This window comes from Ranitomeya variabilis, chromosome 3, assembly GCF_051348905.1.
Source record: "Ranitomeya variabilis isolate aRanVar5 chromosome 3, aRanVar5.hap1, whole genome shotgun sequence".
In the NCBI taxonomy this organism is placed as follows: Eukaryota; Metazoa; Chordata; class Amphibia; order Anura; family Dendrobatidae; genus Ranitomeya; species Ranitomeya variabilis.
Window position 1 is genome coordinate 403,179,816 of NC_135234.1, and position 17,248 is coordinate 403,197,063.

The 17,248-nt window shown below is 46.7% G+C and overlaps 2 protein-coding genes across 2 annotated transcripts in view; one reads left to right on the plus strand and one right to left on the minus strand.

Moving 5' to 3' along the window:
• LOC143816164 (uncharacterized) overlaps positions 1-17,248 on the minus strand; it is a 589,616-nt gene that overhangs the window by 332,563 nt on the left and 239,805 nt on the right. The window lies entirely within an intron of this gene.
• The window catches only part of BRIP1 (BRCA1 interacting DNA helicase 1), a 554,995-nt gene continuing 553,152 nt past the window's right edge, over positions 15,406-17,248 (plus strand). Inside the window, exon 1 of the mRNA XM_077296215.1 lies at positions 15,406-15,550. The gene's annotated coding sequence lies outside the window, so the exon portion shown is untranslated. The remainder of the gene's footprint in view (positions 15,551-17,248) is intronic.

The following is a 17,248-nucleotide window of genomic DNA, read 5'->3' on the forward strand; positions in this document are numbered from 1 at the left end:
CACCAAAAAACAAATCAGGAGTAGGAATCTTCGGCTCTAAAACAGGAGTCTGAACAATATAATCAGAAATTCCCTGTATTCTAGCAGCAAGCTGGTCTACACGAGAAGCTAATCCCTGAACATCCATGCTAACACAAGACTCCTTAGCCACCCAGAGAAAAAGAGGGAAGAAAAGGCAAAGCAAACTGCAGAAAAAAAAATGAATCAACACCTTTCTTCCCTTCTTCTGAGATGCATTTAACTCATAGTGGGCCAGTTGTACTGTTATGATCTGGTGACTTTGGAGCCGCATGAACTTTCTCTGGAGTAGGTGGAAACTGTACTGACCGCAAAACCTGAACTAACACCACAACTAGAAGTAGCCGTGGGGTGTGCCTAACAGACCCTAGACACCTCAACACAGCCGGAGGACTAAATACCCCTATAGATAGAAATAGGAATACTACCTTGCCTCAGAGCAGAACCCCAAAGTATAGGCAGCCCCCCACAAATATTCACTGTGAGTAGGAGAGGAAAGACACACACAGGCAGAAAACAGGATTCAGCAAAAGAGGCCACTCTAGCTAAATAGGGAAAGATAGGACAGAATACTAAGCGGTCAGTATTAAAACCCTTCCAAAAATATCCACAGCAGATAATACAAAAAGTTCCACAATCTAACTAAAGACATGGAATGTATATCTGCCACTCCAGAGAATCCAACAAGACTGAGAAAATACTGACACAATCTAAGCAGGACAAAAAAACACTGAATAGCACAGAATTATTAAGCACACAGCATGTGTGCCAAAGAAACAAAACCAGACACTTATCTTTGCTGATTTGGCAGAAGGCAGAAGGAACCAAACCAGGACCAAAACCTCCCAACAACCATGGACAACTGGCAAGGACTAATGAATCCTGCACGCCTAAATACCCCAGTCAGAACTGCAATCAGCAGATACACCTGACCAGGACTGCAACTCAGCGGCAACTGCATTACCACCTACAACCACCGGAGGGAGCCCAAAAGCAGAATTCACAACACCAAACACAACCCTCTTCTCCAGCCACCACCTCTTCTGCCTCCCAATCCATCCACTCCACCCCTTCAAATTCCCAATACTACTCCCGGTTTCATATCCACCCGTTCTTTCTTTCTCCACCCCTTCAGCTGTTTTACCTACTGATCCTTCACCACCACAATCACATTCTTCTCTCCACACTCTCAATGTCAAAGTGTCCCAATCTGACAGCCCCTCCAGCATTATCTCCACCCCACACTATTTAAACTTATAATATTGTTTTTGTTTAATACATTGTTAATAAAACAGTTTATTGGTTATAAATTTTGTCTTTCATTTATTTATAAGGTTAAATACGTTGGGTAAAACAAGGTTAAATACTGTGGGTACAACCCAAGCAGGTACACAACTTGGGTAAAAGAAGGTAAAATACTTTGGGTAAAACCCAAACAGGTACACAACTTGGGTAAAAGAAGGTAAAATACTTTTGGTTACAAGGTCCAAGACAAATTTTTCAAACTCTCTCATCCTGCCAGTCTACTCTTCCTTCAGGTAAAATAAAGTATTCTGCAAATTTGTCCCTCATTCTGGAAACTGACACAGAACTTCTATACGTAATGTTCTGATAATCAGCCAAGGTGGTTTCTTCAGAGTGGTCTTCAATGGAAATATGTTCCTTGCATATCACAAAATTTTGTAGGACTGGGGCACATGCGTGGACTCTAATGGAGCAGGAAGTGCTTGGCTGAGCTCCGCAACCTGAGGCCCGCTCATACCCCATAAAAGCACCGGATTCGGGGAAATCATCATACCGGTCAGTCTCCCCTTACCTCAGAGAGCTCCGAGGCTTACGATGCCCAAGAAGGGAGGAGCGGGTCAGCCTGTAAGCTGCCCGATCTCGGAACTCCTGGCGGGCAGCGGTGCTGGTAAAATGGCCGCCGCGTCTGCCTCCACTCCCACCTCGGCACCGCAGTTCAATGAGGGGGCAGAAGAAGAGGACTTGAATACCGGAGGGGACGCTGTCATATCCACAGCGATGCTTACAAAAACCCTCCAGGAGACCTTCCGCACAGAACTTACTGCCGCCATGAATGCAGTTACCACCCAGCTGCAGGATATTGCCCAGCGCACAACATGCCTGGAAGAAAAAATGAAGGCCACAGCAGAGGCTCTCGGAGAAGACCAGGAAACCCTCAAACTTCATGCAGACCGCATTATGGACCTGGAGTTAAGAAGTGAGGATCTGGAAAACAGGTCCCGGAGAGGTAATATTAGAGTTCGAGGACTGCCAGAATCCTATGTATCATTAAAAGAGACAGTCACTACACTTTTTACCACGCTTCTGCCAACTACTGATCCATCCACGTTACATATCACAAGGATCCATAGGTCACTGGGTAAACCACGCTCCTCAGGTCCCCCCAGAGACGTGGTCCTCAAAATGCAATATGAAGAGTCCAGAGACTTAATCCTCAACGCTGCGAGATCTCTGTCTACACTTCCTGGCCTCCCAGACTCTGTGCGACTATTTTCGGACATAGCTCCAGCCACGTTGTTCCGCAGGAGAACCCTCAAGCCGGTCACTACAGCTTTACAGACGGCGCAAGTAAAATACCGTTGGGGCTTTCCATTCTCTTTATCCATTACACATGAGAACGAGCTTCACATATGTCGTACTCTAGATGAAGGCAAAAAGGCGCTAGAGCAAGCTGGAATACCAATCCCTGATACCTTGCCTCCGCTCCCACAGCGAAGACCCAGACCGATTAAAGAATGGCAAACAGCCCCTACGACTAGGAGCCAAAGTTCACGTATCACTTGAATAATTCCTAAACTTTATATGGTAACCTCGCCTGATGTGACTGTTATCTAAACCAGCCGGTTGGCTATACTGATTTTTTTGTGAGCTGACTGTTCACTCTTTTCAAACTGATCTGTATTTCTCCGATTTCAAACCCATTTGAATACGCCCGCATTTATTTATATATTTGTATTAAGATGCCCCCCTTCTCCCCCTCTCCCCCTTTTTTTTTTTTTTTCTTTCTCTCCTCTCTCCCCCCTTCCCCCTATCCCTGGCAGGGCCTCTAATTATAACGGGTAGGACCTCAGGTTCACCACATGTTGCCTTACCCCGGTGATTCCTGGATTATCTTTTAATATGGTAACCCGGACCACCATTTACTGTGGGTCTAGAACCCGCACTCTTGTTCTCTCAATGTTCTACATGTTTGTCTTCCCCTGTTTTGTTCCTTCCCCTTTGTTCTCCCACAGAGTAGCCCAATGCGATCTGCTTTACAACCCACAGCGGGAGCTTCCTGGAGGGTCTGGTTGGTGGAGCGCACGGGTCACCAGGTCTGTAAGCAATAATTTTATATTTAACAATGTGTAGGGTGATCTCTCAGAATGTAAAGGGCCTAAACTCACCTATTAAACAAAAGAAAGCATTCATAGACTATCATAAACACAAACCCGATATCTTGTGTCTACAAGAAACCCATTTTTCTACCACATCTTCTCCTAAATTTTTTGACTCTAGCTATACCCGCCACTTTCTTGCCTCTTGGGACCGTAAAACCAGGGGTGTTGCTGTGCTCCTCAGAAATTCTTTCCCTTATAACGTTACCGAATCTTATTTGGATCCAGAAGGAAGGTTCATAATCCTACAGGGAACCTTGCAAGGTAAAAGCCTCTGTATCATAAATAGTTACCTCCCCGCCACCACTCAGCTCCGGGTCTTCAAAATAATTCTAGCTAAACTCTCTCAAATCTCTTACCACCATGTGATCTGGTGTGGAGATTTTAACATGGTACTAGACCCAAGCCTGGATAGTAGCTCAGCCCGGAGATCCGATATCACCAAGACTGATAGGAAAAAAATACTGCACTCGATGAACGAGAATAGACTGGTGGATGTGTGGAGGGAGGCCAATGGGCACGCAAAAGGTTACACTTTTTTCTCACCGGTACACAAATCGTACTCTCGCATCGATCTACAGCTAACGACGGCAAATTTACTAGCTTCAGTTCTATACTCACGCCACGTCCCATCGACATGGTCAGACCATGACCTCGTACTATCTGTCTTCAAATTTGATATCACCACGTCCGGCCTTTTCAAATGGCGTCTAAACGAATCTTTGCTCACAGACCCCTCAATTTCATCCCAACTCAAGGAAGATTTGGAACTCTTCTTCCAAACTAATGTGACTAATGATTCTACCCCTGGGAATATCTGGATGGCCCATAAAAAGTATATTACTGGCTCTATAATCAAGATAGCCTCCACCCGTAAAAAAAACAGATCTGCTTTCCAAAATAGACTGGAAACTAAGTTATTTAAGCTAGAACAAGCTAATCAACTGTCTACATCTCGTTACTTAATAAAACAAATTTCCGACGTAAAAAAACAACTAAATACATATAGTTATACATATAGTTATTAAGGTTGAAGGAAGACTGTAAGTCCACCTAGTTCAACCCATAGCCTAACCTAACATGCCCTAACATGTTGATCCAGGGGAAGGCAAAAAAACCCCATGTGGCAAAGAGTAACTCCACCATGGGGAAAAAAATTCCTTCCCGACTCCACATACGGCAATCAGACTAGTTCCCTGGATCAACGCCTTATCAAGGAATCTAGTGTATATACCCTGTAACATTATACTTTTCCAGAAAGGTATCCAGTCCCCTCTTAAATTTAATTAATGAATCACTCATTACAACATCATACGGTAGAGAGTTCCATAGTCTCACTGCTCTTACAGTAAAGAATCCGCGTCTGTTATTATGCTTAAACCTTCTTTCCTCCAGACGTAGAGGATGCCCCCTTGTCCCTGTCTCAGGTCTATGATTAAAAAGATCATCAGAAAGGTCTTTGTACTGTCCCCTCATATATTTATACATTAACATAAGATCACCCCTTAGTCTTCGTAAATGTGGCACTTACTGTTAAAACAGAAAAAGCCCTGGCCTGGACAAGGGCCTCTTTTTATAAGCAGGCTAATAAACCCTCCAGAATGTTAGCACGCCAACTTCGTGCGAGAGAATTCCTAAATACCATCCCCTCCATTAAGGATAACACAGGACGTATATCAGCTAACCCAGAAGTTATTTATAAAGTCTTTCATGACTATTATCAGAATTTATATTCTTCCCCTCAAATTACCCCCAAAAATCTATTAAATTCTTTCCTACGGGACATTTCTCTCCCTAAAATTGCGGAATCTGCAGTACAACAACTCCAGTCAGAAATTCTTCCCGAGGAAATAGATAAAATAATTAAAAAATTAAAAACTGGGAAAGCTCCTGGACCAGATGGCCTTTCAGCCCTTTACTATAAAAAATTTGGAAATCTCCTTGTACCTCATATTAAAAATTTTTGCAACGCCCTTCTTTCGGGCTCCCAAATGCCCCCTGAGTTCTATATCGCCCATGTGACAGTTATCCCAAAACCAAAAAGAGATCACCTATCAGTAAAAAATTACCGTCCCATTTCTTTACTAAACGTTGACCTGAAGATTTTTACGTCTCTCATTACCGATAGACTCAATAAATTACTCCCCTCGCTTATACATCGAGATCAAGTGGGCTTTATTCCGATGAGACAAGGACCTGATAATATAGGTAGAAATCTCAACATTATCTGCAGCGCCCCAGAGTCCTGGTCGTTGCAGTACTGTGGCTCCGCCACTAAGGGGAGCCATGGTACGTTCGATGGCACCGAAGGAGTTCCTCCAATCAGGTATCACAGACACCAATATGTTTCACAGCTGGGCCTCCGGGGGGAGCTAAGGGTGCTATTCATTAGGCCACTCCCCACCATAGTGGGTAAACTGGGGGTCAGGCAGGAAGTTAGAGAGAACGCTGACGGGATTGAACGGAGCAACACCCTGTGGCAGGGGGTGTTGTGAAGGAAGAGACTGTAGGGTCTCTGCCAGGGGTGGGATCCTGGCAGAGGCTTGGCATTGAAAGAACGTAACGGGTCCGCGCAGGCTCCTGGAAGCGGCGGGACTCAAGAAAGGACTAGAAGCGAGATAGATTGTGCTGAGTGAGAAACGAGATCAAGCAGAAGGAGAATACCAGCAGGGGTTTTGTTGAAAGAGGCAGCACCCTGCTGAGGCGCAATACCGGTGGCCGGAACGCCGAGGGAGTGGATTAGAATACAGCTTCAAGCTATACTCCAAACAGCGGCAGGACAGTCGGTCTCAGGCGGGCTGTCTACCACATATCACCTATGAAGTCTTGGGGGGCAATTGCGGGAGAGGGGCGACTCTAGGGTCCCGGAAGAACTCCAGGCCTACCTGACAAACGGGTGCCATTCCAACCTGAATACAGGGAAGGGGTGGATTACAGAGGAACATCAAATCGAGTTGTGAGGGAACTTAAGAAACAGACACAACCGTTGTGGGGTTACTTTCCGTGAGCACAGCAGGGAAGGACTACAACACATAGCGCTAGAAGGAAGGCACAGATTTCCACCTGAGAGGAGAACTCTGGAGGTGCCATTGGACCGGCCGGACTTGCGTAGCCTGGTGAACCGTGTTCTGGACTGAGGACTCAGAGATCTCCAGTAAAGAGGTAAAGAGACTGCAACCTGGTGTCCTCGTTATTTACCGCGACTTACACCCCACAACCGCACCGCTACATCGCTACCATTATTACCACCTATTTCACCGGACGTCCCCCACTGACGGACAGGGCCACGGACCGGGTCTAGCCACCGTGACAACCCCGAGACTGAGAACTAGAGGCCCGGCTTCGGGTACCCCTCGGCCCTGCGGCGGTGTGGGGGCGCGCCGCAGATTTGGCGTCACGAACAGGATCTACTTAAGCCTGAAGAATCAGGTCATGTGTGCCTAGAGACTGTGATTTGTTGTGCTTGGACTGTACTTTATTACAAAGACTGTGCTGCGCCAGTTGCCGCCAAAATCCGCCGCCATTGCAGCGCTGAGGAGAGCGCAGGAAGAGAAGCGGGGCGTGGAGTGGGCGTAGACGAGCTGGAGAGCGCGAACAGCAATGGCCGCCCAGTCTAAGTATTTTTGTGTCCTGAGGACGTGCCCGTCAACAGCTGAGGTACGCCTCCTGATCTTGGTCGGAGGGTGGAGACCATGGGGACGGGGCCGCCCACGGAAGAGACCGCGGGAAGAAGACGCGGGAAAAGAGCAAAAAATGGCGGCACCAGAAGCACCACGCGGAGCTGAGTCGGCTCAGTCTGAGGCCGCGGCGTCCGAGACCGACTCCGAGGCACCGCTGCTGGGAGGTCTGACCCTTACCGAGTCCCCGATGGGCCGACCTCCGACGCCGTTATCGGAGGGACGTGTGGCTGCGGCTGAGGCCCGCCAGCTGGCCCGCCGACTGAGGGCCGATGCCCGCGCGCTCACCCGGGTAGGCCAACCCACCGAGATCAAGCTGTCTCCCATTGCCCCTTACCCGGGCCCGGCTGAAAGCACCCCACCTGCACCGGGTCTGAAGATCATGCCGGATGCGGAGCACTTACGGCGCCTTATGGCAGAGTGGCGGAGCCGGCCCCAGCCTGCAGAACAAGTGGACTTGGTTGGTGTCCCCGAGATCCCGCCCTCGCACTGGGGTGTTGTGGTGGCCTTCCATCCCCAGCAAGGGAGAGGGGTCATACAGGAGATTGGGGAGCCGATCCAGGTCTGGGTGGACCGAGAAGAGGTGGAACCTTCTGGCAGGCGGTTTGATTGTAACCTGGAGCCGGGGGACGCCGTCACCTATACGAGGTGGAGAAGGAACACCAGTGAGACGGGCTGGTTTGCCCGGGGGGTCCAACGATGTGTCGCCCTCCAGGCTGCTGCTGGGACACCAGAAGAGGATAGTCCCGGAGGAAAAGCAGCGGGACCTGACCCCGCGGAACCGGGGGAAGTTCGACCTCACCGCGCCCCGGAGAGGCGGGTACGCCTACCGACGAGGAGGACCTCCCGAAGAGGGATTCTATCTTTACTGGAGCCAGGACGGCGTCCTGGCTCACCGGACCGATCTGTGGGTCTGGTGAAGCCAGGAAGGAGATCACCTTCCGCTGAGCCTCAGTAAGATATTGCTTTCAATGTTGATGAAAATGTAAATAGTTGCTACTTTATTGTTTTAACTGTTCCTGTTGCTGCTAAACCCGCCCAGGGTTAATGGATCCCTCTGTTGACCCGGGATCCCCTTTGTTTGTTTTTCTTTTTCTTGAAGTTTTTGCACCAAGTTACACAAACTGCAGTAATCATGGACTGTGCATGATTCGAACTTTCCTTTGTAAATAGTTTGCACCTTCTTAAAGGTGCTCCCTACTGGTTTTAGCCAAAGACACTTTGCGAAGATATTTGCCCTATTGGTTTGAGCCAAAGACACTTTGTGAAGATACCTTTCCTACCGGTTCTAGTTAAAGACACTTTGCGAAGATACCATACCGGAACCTTTGCGTGGGCTGGTAGGCTGAGAGAACGAGCTACCTCAGAGAGACTTGGTCCCCTCTTAAAGGGGATGTGAAGAATTGAACTTGAGAGAGATACTGTTGCAGAACAGTAAAGCTATAATGATGCTTGAAAAGAATGTAACTGTTTTCCATGAAAAGTTAAATGTGTTCAATTTGTTTGAAATGTGAAACCTGAATAATGTTTTGAAAGGTGCAGAGAGCCCGTAGGGGTAGATGTAGAGATCTGCATAGCTGAAAGTAAAGAAGTAATGATGAAGGTGAGGATAGAAGGTAAACCCTGCGTCCCCATAGAAAGTTACTTTGTTACTAAGGACAGAAAGTGAACCCGTAGGGGTTAGAGAGTGAGTCCTTAAAGGAGCCGAGTAGAGCGGGCTCAGAGTTCTTTAAACGAAAGGAATGTTATGTCTATACTATGTATAGTAGCGAAAGGCAGTAGGCCCTGGCTGAACGGGGCGGTCCTGTAAAAGAAAGGAGAGGCAGTAGGTCTGGTGCCATAGGGACAGGCGGTCCTGCAGGTTCAAAGTAGGAGAATGTGAAGTTACCTTACCCTGTAATGTGATTATAGGAAGGCCTTTGGTAAACTAAGAGTGTGTGTTTCTTAAAGGCAATGTTAATTTATTGTTCCAGAATTTGCACTAAGTAGAATACCCGGTTGGGTAACAGGAGTTATGCATAGCCTGTAATTTATAATGTTGACCATGTTTGTAACGTTAAAAGTGTCCTCACCTCCCATAAAGGGAAGCCTGTTCAAGTATACTTATTGTTTTGCACTCAACAAAATTGTATGTCTTTTTGCTAATCTGTATTGTTGTTTTTCTTCCCAGTCCCGGAGTACTGTGTTTAACCAGGGGGGAGTGCAGCGCCCCAGAGTCCTGGTCGTTGCAGTACTGTGGCTCCGCCACTAAGGGGAGCCATGGTACGTTCGATGGCACCGAAGGAGTTCCTCCAATCAGGTATCACAGACACCAATATGTTTCACAGCTGGGCCTCCGGGGGGAGCTAAGGGTGCTATTCATTAGGCCACTCCCCACCATAGTGGGTAAACTGGGGGTCAGGCAGGAAGTTAGAGAGAACGCTGACGGGATTGAACGGAGCAACACCCTGTGGCAGGGGGTGTTGTGAAGGAAGAGACTGTAGGGTCTCTGCCAGGGGTGGGATCCTGGCAGAGGCTTGGCATTGAAAGAACGTAACGGGTCCGCGCAGGCTCCTGGAAGCGGCGGGACTCAAGAAAGGACTAGAAGCGAGATAGATTGTGCTGAGTGAGAAACGAGATCAAGCAGAAGGAGAATACCAGCAGGGGTTTTGTTGAAAGAGGCAGCACCCTGCTGAGGCGCAATACCGGTGGCCGGAACGCCGAGGGAGTGGATTAGAATACAGCTTCAAGCTATACTCCAAACAGCGGCAGGACAGTCGGTCTCAGGCGGGCTGTCTACCACATATCACCTATGAAGTCTTGGGGGGCAATTGCGGGAGAGGGGCGACTCTAGGGTCCCGGAAGAACTCCAGGCCTACCTGACAAACGGGTGCCATTCCAACCTGAATACAGGGAAGGGGTGGATTACAGAGGAACATCAAATCGAGTTGTGAGGGAACTTAAGAAACAGACACAACCGTTGTGGGGTTACTTTCCGTGAGCACAGCAGGGAAGGACTACAACACATAGCGCTAGAAGGAAGGCACAGATTTCCACCTGAGAGGAGAACTCTGGAGGTGCCATTGGACCGGCCGGACTTGCGTAGCCTGGTGAACCGTGTTCTGGACTGAGGACTCAGAGATCTCCAGTAAAGAGGTAAAGAGACTGCAACCTGGTGTCCTCGTTATTTACCGCGACTTACACCCCACAACCGCACCGCTACATCGCTACCATTATTACCACCTATTTCACCGGACGTCCCCCACTGACGGACAGGGCCACGGACCGGGTCTAGCCACCGTGACAACCCCGAGACTGAGAACTAGAGGCCCGGCTTCGGGTACCCCTCGGCCCTGCGGCGGTGTGGGGGCGCGCCGCATATCCACTCAGCGAACCGGTCACAGAAACCATTAATGGTACTAGCTTTAGATATTGAAAAAGCTTTTGATACAGTTCTCTGGCCGTACCTCTTTTCTGTGCTCTCCAAATTTGGCATCCCTCAAAAGCTGATATCCTGCCTTCAACTAATATATTATAAACCTTCAGCATATCTCAAACTCCCGACGACTAATCCGTTGCCTATAGATATACAACGAGGTACACGTCAGGGCTGCCCGTTGTCACCAGCATTATTTGCATTAGCCATGGAACCGTTAGCCACAGCCATAAGAGACAATCCTAATATTTTGGGGCCTACTGATCTTGGTGATAAATATAAATTGAGCCTTTTCGCGGATGATCTTTTGCTCACGTTGGCTAACCCCTATTCTACTCTACCTAACCTGTTCTCTCTTCTCCGCACATTTGAAAAAATTTCGGGTCTTAAAATTAATGTGGATAAATCCGAGGCGCTATTTATTAATACTCCTAAGGCAGATCAGGACAATTTAGTTTCACAGTTTGGCTTTACTAGGAAAGAGCATTACCTAACCTATCTGGGAATTAATCTCACGACCCATAAATCATCCCTTTTCAAATGGAATACTCCCCTTTAATTAAAAAATTTCAGACAGATATAGCAAAATGGACTCGCTTGAAGATCTCGTGGCTGGGTCGGCTACATACTATAAAGATGGTTTCTCTACCGAGATTCCTATACTTATTTAGATCACTCCCTATTGCGATCCTGTTAAAATGTCTCCGAGATATCCAATCAAACATCTCCAAATACATATGGAATGGGAAGAGACCCCGTATTAAACAAAGCATAATGTTTCTACATAGAAAGCTAGGGGGATTATCACTTCCTAATTTTCTGCTATATTTTAAATCTGCACAAATAGCCCAAATGGCTAAACTTACTTCCTGCAGTAATACTCCTAGATGGGTACAATTGGAGTCTTACTTCTTGCAACCATACTCCCTTGAAGGTCTTTTGTGGTCTACAGCAACACTCCCGCCGGGTATCCAGGTCGCAGCCCCCTTCTCGGCCCTCTCTCTGATTATATGGTGAAAGGAGAGATTTAAGTATGGGCTTCAATCTAAGTCATCTCCCCTAACATCCTTGTTCCATAATCCAATGTTCTTACCAGGATTAGAACCAGCATTATTCTCATGGTGGCTCCTGAGAGGGATCACCATGTTAAAGCACCTCTGTACACCATTCAATTTATTACTCACTAAACAGGAATTTGCACAACATCATGAACCACCGAGTAGAGAAGTTATGCGTATAAACCAGGTTTTCCACTTCGCCAGGCAGACTTTGTCACACGAGTCCCCTTTCCGCCTCTCCAGTTTTGAGCAAAGGTGCTATGGAGACCCTATGGGAAACGGGATAATCTCATTGATATACTCCACGATGAACGTCCCGCACACACCGGGGAAACTAAAATATATGCTCCAATGGGAGGATGATCTGGGACTCGTTTTGCCTGTAGAGACTTGGCACAAATGTAGCGATGCTCTCTCTAGAGGCAGCCATCAGACATCTCTGACAGAGACATCACTTAAAGTGCTACATAGAGCATACTACGTCCCAACAAAACTACACGCCATATATTAACATATTTCTGAAAAATGCTTTCGAGGCTGTAGTACCCCTGGTGACATGCTCCACATTTGGTGGAAATGTCCAGTAGTCAAGAACCTGTGGCAGGAGGTTAAATTAATTATCGACCTTCTATTCGGCAAATCAATACCCATGGACCCAACAGTATTTTTATTGGGCAAAAAACATCATGGGTTCTCAAAGAGTTTTCAGAGGTTGGTGAATACCCTTTGCATGGCAGCTAAAATTCACATAGCTGCTAAATGGAGATCTCCGTCACTGTCCATTTCGATGGTTAGAGATAGAATGAACGAGATATTGCTATGTGAACGAATCCAAGCAACTAGAAGTGACGATTGGAATGTTTTTTTTCAGATCTGGAGCCCATGGCTTGACCTTGACCCTGGCGCCTCCTTAGGCCGGGCCCTTATACTATCTCCTTAAGTTCTAGATCCATACTGGACTTTGTGAATCTAACATATTTTGGTAGAAGAGAGATAGCCCGGGACCTCCATATGTGTTCCTATGTTTGATAAATACCAGAATGTCCCAGCTTTATGTGTTAAAATAGACCTGGGCGCAACTAGCTTTCGAACCTCAATACCACTTAATTATCTGGTCTATCCCCACATTTTTTAGGACTGTATTGGTGTTATCTCCCTTGTTGTTTCTACCCCTAGTCTGTTTTCGTCATGTCCTTTTTGTTTGATATGTGTGTCTGACCCTCCTCGAGGTTATTTGTTGCCTTATATCTCTATTGTGACATTTCTCAATCACTTACGTACTTCCTTGCATGGAGGGCTGATGTTTTATTGTTGTAATTTGTTATGAAAAACTTCAAATAAATATATTGAAACCAAAAATTGTGTAGGACTACACAAGCTTTCACCACCTCGTCAACAGTGTCATTCTTCAAGTTGATAGCGGTCAACAGAACTCGCCATTTTGCCGTCAGAATCCCAAAAGCGCACTCCACCATTTTCCGTGCTCGTGTGAGGCGGTAATTAAAAATTATTTTAGTTTGCGTCAATCCACTACTGGAGTAGGGATTCAGTAGGTGATTCTGAGCCAGATCCAGACGGTTTCACGATGCGGATATGTTTCCCGTCCACTGCACCCAAGCAATTGGGAAACTGACAAACTTGGTGGAATTTATCGGCTATTTCCAACCAACTCTCCATTGTGGGATGTGGTATAAATTCGCCGTGCAAAGAGTCCCACAATGAACGGCAGGTGTGCTTTACAATTCGGCCAATATGGTGGAAATTTCAAACCGAAATTGAAAATGTAGTGACGAGGAATCTGTGAATTAAAGCAAGGCAAAAATTATTACAAAATATCATGAATAACATTACAGTTATAAGCCAGCTTTAACAGTAGGAGATACAATAAAAATAATTTATAAAAACTACCAGCAACAACATTAAAATTGTAAGTGTGCTTTAACATGAGGAGATACAATAAAAATGGCTTACTGAGGAGTGACCATCAGACGCTCCGCCAGTGAAATGGAGAATCGGCAATACATGTCACTCCTTCGGATGAGATGTCCAGTTCGGTCCACCAATAGATCAAAGTTCTCCGCTTTCATCCGCACATATGAAAAAAATTTCTCTGGGTCTCCTCGTAGCTCCATGTAGTGTAGAAAACACTCCATGTGTCATTTTCTGTGCAGTGATGGGGTGGATCCACAAGCGCCGTCGGCGCAGACACAATGCGCTGTCTCTCTCGCTCCTTCTCCAGAACAATAGCTTTCAAACGATTCGCCTCCACAGTAAAATCCACGTTGATCTTCAGAATATTTGCAATAAAGCCTTCCATCTTGCTGTCCAACCACTTGCTCCTCCTACAACCTGTCACAGATGGGCTGAAGAAACACTGTATATATAGGTTTTCTGTAGCCAATCACATTTGGGAGCCTCCCAGGAGCGTTTTTAAAAACCAGATCCGTAAAAAAACGGATTAAAAAACTTAAGAAACGGATGCAAAACTGATGAAATGGATCCGGTTTTTTGACGGTTCCGCTAGTCGGATCCGGCGGAAAACCGGATCCGTTTAATCAGTTTTTCACATTTTACGCCAGATCCATCGCAAGGCCGGAATCGGCATGACGGCAAAAACCTGATGTGTGAAAGTAGCCTTAGGCTACTTTCACACTAGCGTCGTGCACTGCATGTCGCTATGCGTCATTTTGTAGAAAAAACGCAGCCTGCAAAAGCGCTTGCAGGATGCTTTTTTTTCTCCATAAGCTTGCATTAGCGACGCATTGCCACACGTCGCAACCGTCGTGCGACGGTTGCGTCGCCACCAAAAAACGTTGCTTGTAACGTTTTTTGGTGCGTCAAGACCGTCTTTTCCAACTGCGCATGCGCGGCCGGAACTCTGCCCCCGCCTCCCCGCACATCACAATGGGGCAGCGGATGCGTTGAAAAACAGCATCCGCTGCCCCCGTTGTGCGGCACTTTCACCGCTTGCGTCGGTACGTCGCAACGACGCAATTCGTCGTGCGTCGTACGACGCTAGTGTGAAAGTAGCCTTAGTCTTTTCTGGCTTTAACCACCTTTCAATTTGTATAAAAACCTTGCACATTTTGCAAAAAAAACATATCTGGTGTCCGTAGAATCACTCTAGGTCAGGGAATTGGAACACGTTTGTGACAAATTTAGCAATTTTTTGAAATGTCGCAATTGATGAGTCAGGTGAATATGGTGTGACAAAAAAAAAAAAAGCACAAAACACCAAAAATACAATGAAAGAGACCCAAATGAATGGGTGGGTACATTACACAGAAGAGAGAAACTGGGAAAAGCCTCAAGAGGGTATGTGTCCACGTTCAGGATTGCATCAGGATTTGGTCAGGATTTGTAGCCGAAACCAGGAGTGGAACAATTAGAGGAAAAGTATAATAGAAACATATGCACCACTTCTGCATTTATCACCCACTCCTGGTTTTGGCTTACAAATACTGATGAAAAATCCTGACCAAATCCTGATGCAATCCTGAACGTGGACACATACCCTTATGCCACAGGCTATGCTGCTTTTTTTCAGATGTAAATTATCTGTATGCTACAAGTTTATGCCCCTAAAGGCAAAATTAGGGGGTAATGGTAAAATAAAAACCAAGTTGCTACATAGCTAAACGTTAACGCACATGGACGCATTGTGAGGACTGTATAGCGCCAATAAACACCTCACACTGCCTCGCGTCTGAGAGTCTCCAGTTGTTCCCGCGCATTTTTGTTTTACCTCACAGCTCTGCTGCAGCGACTCCTTATAGACTCTACACCCAGCCAATAAGAGCCCGCTTAGGAAAGGACTGTGCTCGAAAATTCTGTACAACTATTGGTTGAATGAAACCAGGACGTCTATTGGCTGTGAGACGGAAAGTGGGTGTGTTGAGTGAGACCCGGGAAGAATTGTGTGGTGTTGCCCGGTTCCGGGATAGTGCTAGTGCCGTGAGCGGGTACGGCCGTCCGTGCAAGGTATGACAGCACCTGTCAATTATCCCACCTGTGGTACACGCGCAGTGCGCTGTCATGGCAGTAAGCCTGTGTGCAGCTGGGCATGCTACGCAGCTGGGCATGCCACATGATGGCTGGCTGCTGGGAGCATGCTGGGCATGACTGAAAGAATACAGTGCTGTGCTGGACTAGTAATACCCAGCAGCAAGCATTGCAGGTTATAACAGCCGGCATTCTGTCAGGACCGGCAGATGTTCTGCAGGACAGCTCTGCAGCTGCTCTTACTATTCTAGAGAATCGAATGTTTGATAATAAAGTAACTTTAAAGGCAATGTATCCAATTAATACAAACGAACAAAGTGTAATTACCATAGTAACCTTTTGTCTCCTAATTTCCCATCCCCCACATCCCTAATTTGCTCTCTGGGTGCCTTTGGCTCAAAGTGCATGTTTACAAAGGGGATTCTATAAAATGTTATCTGCTCTGCAGGCGGGATGTTATAGAGCAGGGGAGCTGATCAGATTCATATGTATATGTATATATATATATATATATATATATATATATATATATATATATATATACAAGTTTGTGGAAAGTTTCAGTAGATTTTGCATCTTATTTTTTTAAATCCCTGGTGTTTCTATGCACAAGGGTGGGTGGTCCTGTCAGTGATTGACTTGTCTTCCCTGTATGACTGGATGCAGACAGCTGTCAGTCACCTGTAGGCCACTGGACTCGTATGTATACAAACACCAGGGATTAGAATGAATGAAATACAAGTTATACTGAACCCTTTCCAAATATATCATTCTGCTCAGCTCCTCTTCTCTCTGTGGTGTCTCCAGATCGAACTGCATGTGCAATGTGGCAGGATCTCCTTAAGGCTACGTTCACATTTGCGTTGTGCGCCGCAGCGTCGGCGCCGCAGCGCACAACGCAAACAAAAACGCAGCAAAACGCATGCACAACGCTGCGTTTTGCGCCGCATGCGTCGTTTTTTTCATTGAATTTGGACGCAGCAAAAATGCAACTTGCTGCGTCCTCTGCGCCCCGACGCGGGCGCCGCAGCGACGCATGCGGCGCAAAACGCAAGTGCGCCGCATGTCCATGCGCCCCCATGTTAAATATAGGGGCGCATGACGCATGCGGCGCCGCTGCGGCGCCCGACGCTGCGGCGCTGGCCGCAAATGTGAACGTAGCCTAATCTGTCTTTTTCCAGCTTGACTGTGCCATCACGTGTGCCTACTGCCCCAATGTATGCGGCATCATATGTGGGGTATCTGGGACAGGGCTAGTTTTTGACATGTGATCATGAAGTGTAGCAGAACAGCTGTTAGAAAGTTCTGTGCTTGCATAGCCTTGACCTGCACTAATGTTTTGGAAATGTAATATGCTGCATTCCTGACATGCCCCCAAGACAGAAGCACAACAGCAATATTATTGGTGGTCTCCTGTGATATTAAGTTTGTTTATTAAAAAAAACAGGGTTTTTAGCAATTTAGAATATTTTTTCTAGTCCTGGAAAACATTTTTAACTGTAAGTAGATATGGTGCTATTTGATCCGTAGTGTCCATCGGCCACATCAGTAATCTTTGAGAACCGCCTCCTACTTACCAACATCCACTACTCTTAATTAGTTTAGCCGACGCAATGTTACATGTACATAACGCCTCAAGTTTGCGCAAGACTAGCTAATCAAAAGAGGAACCGCTGG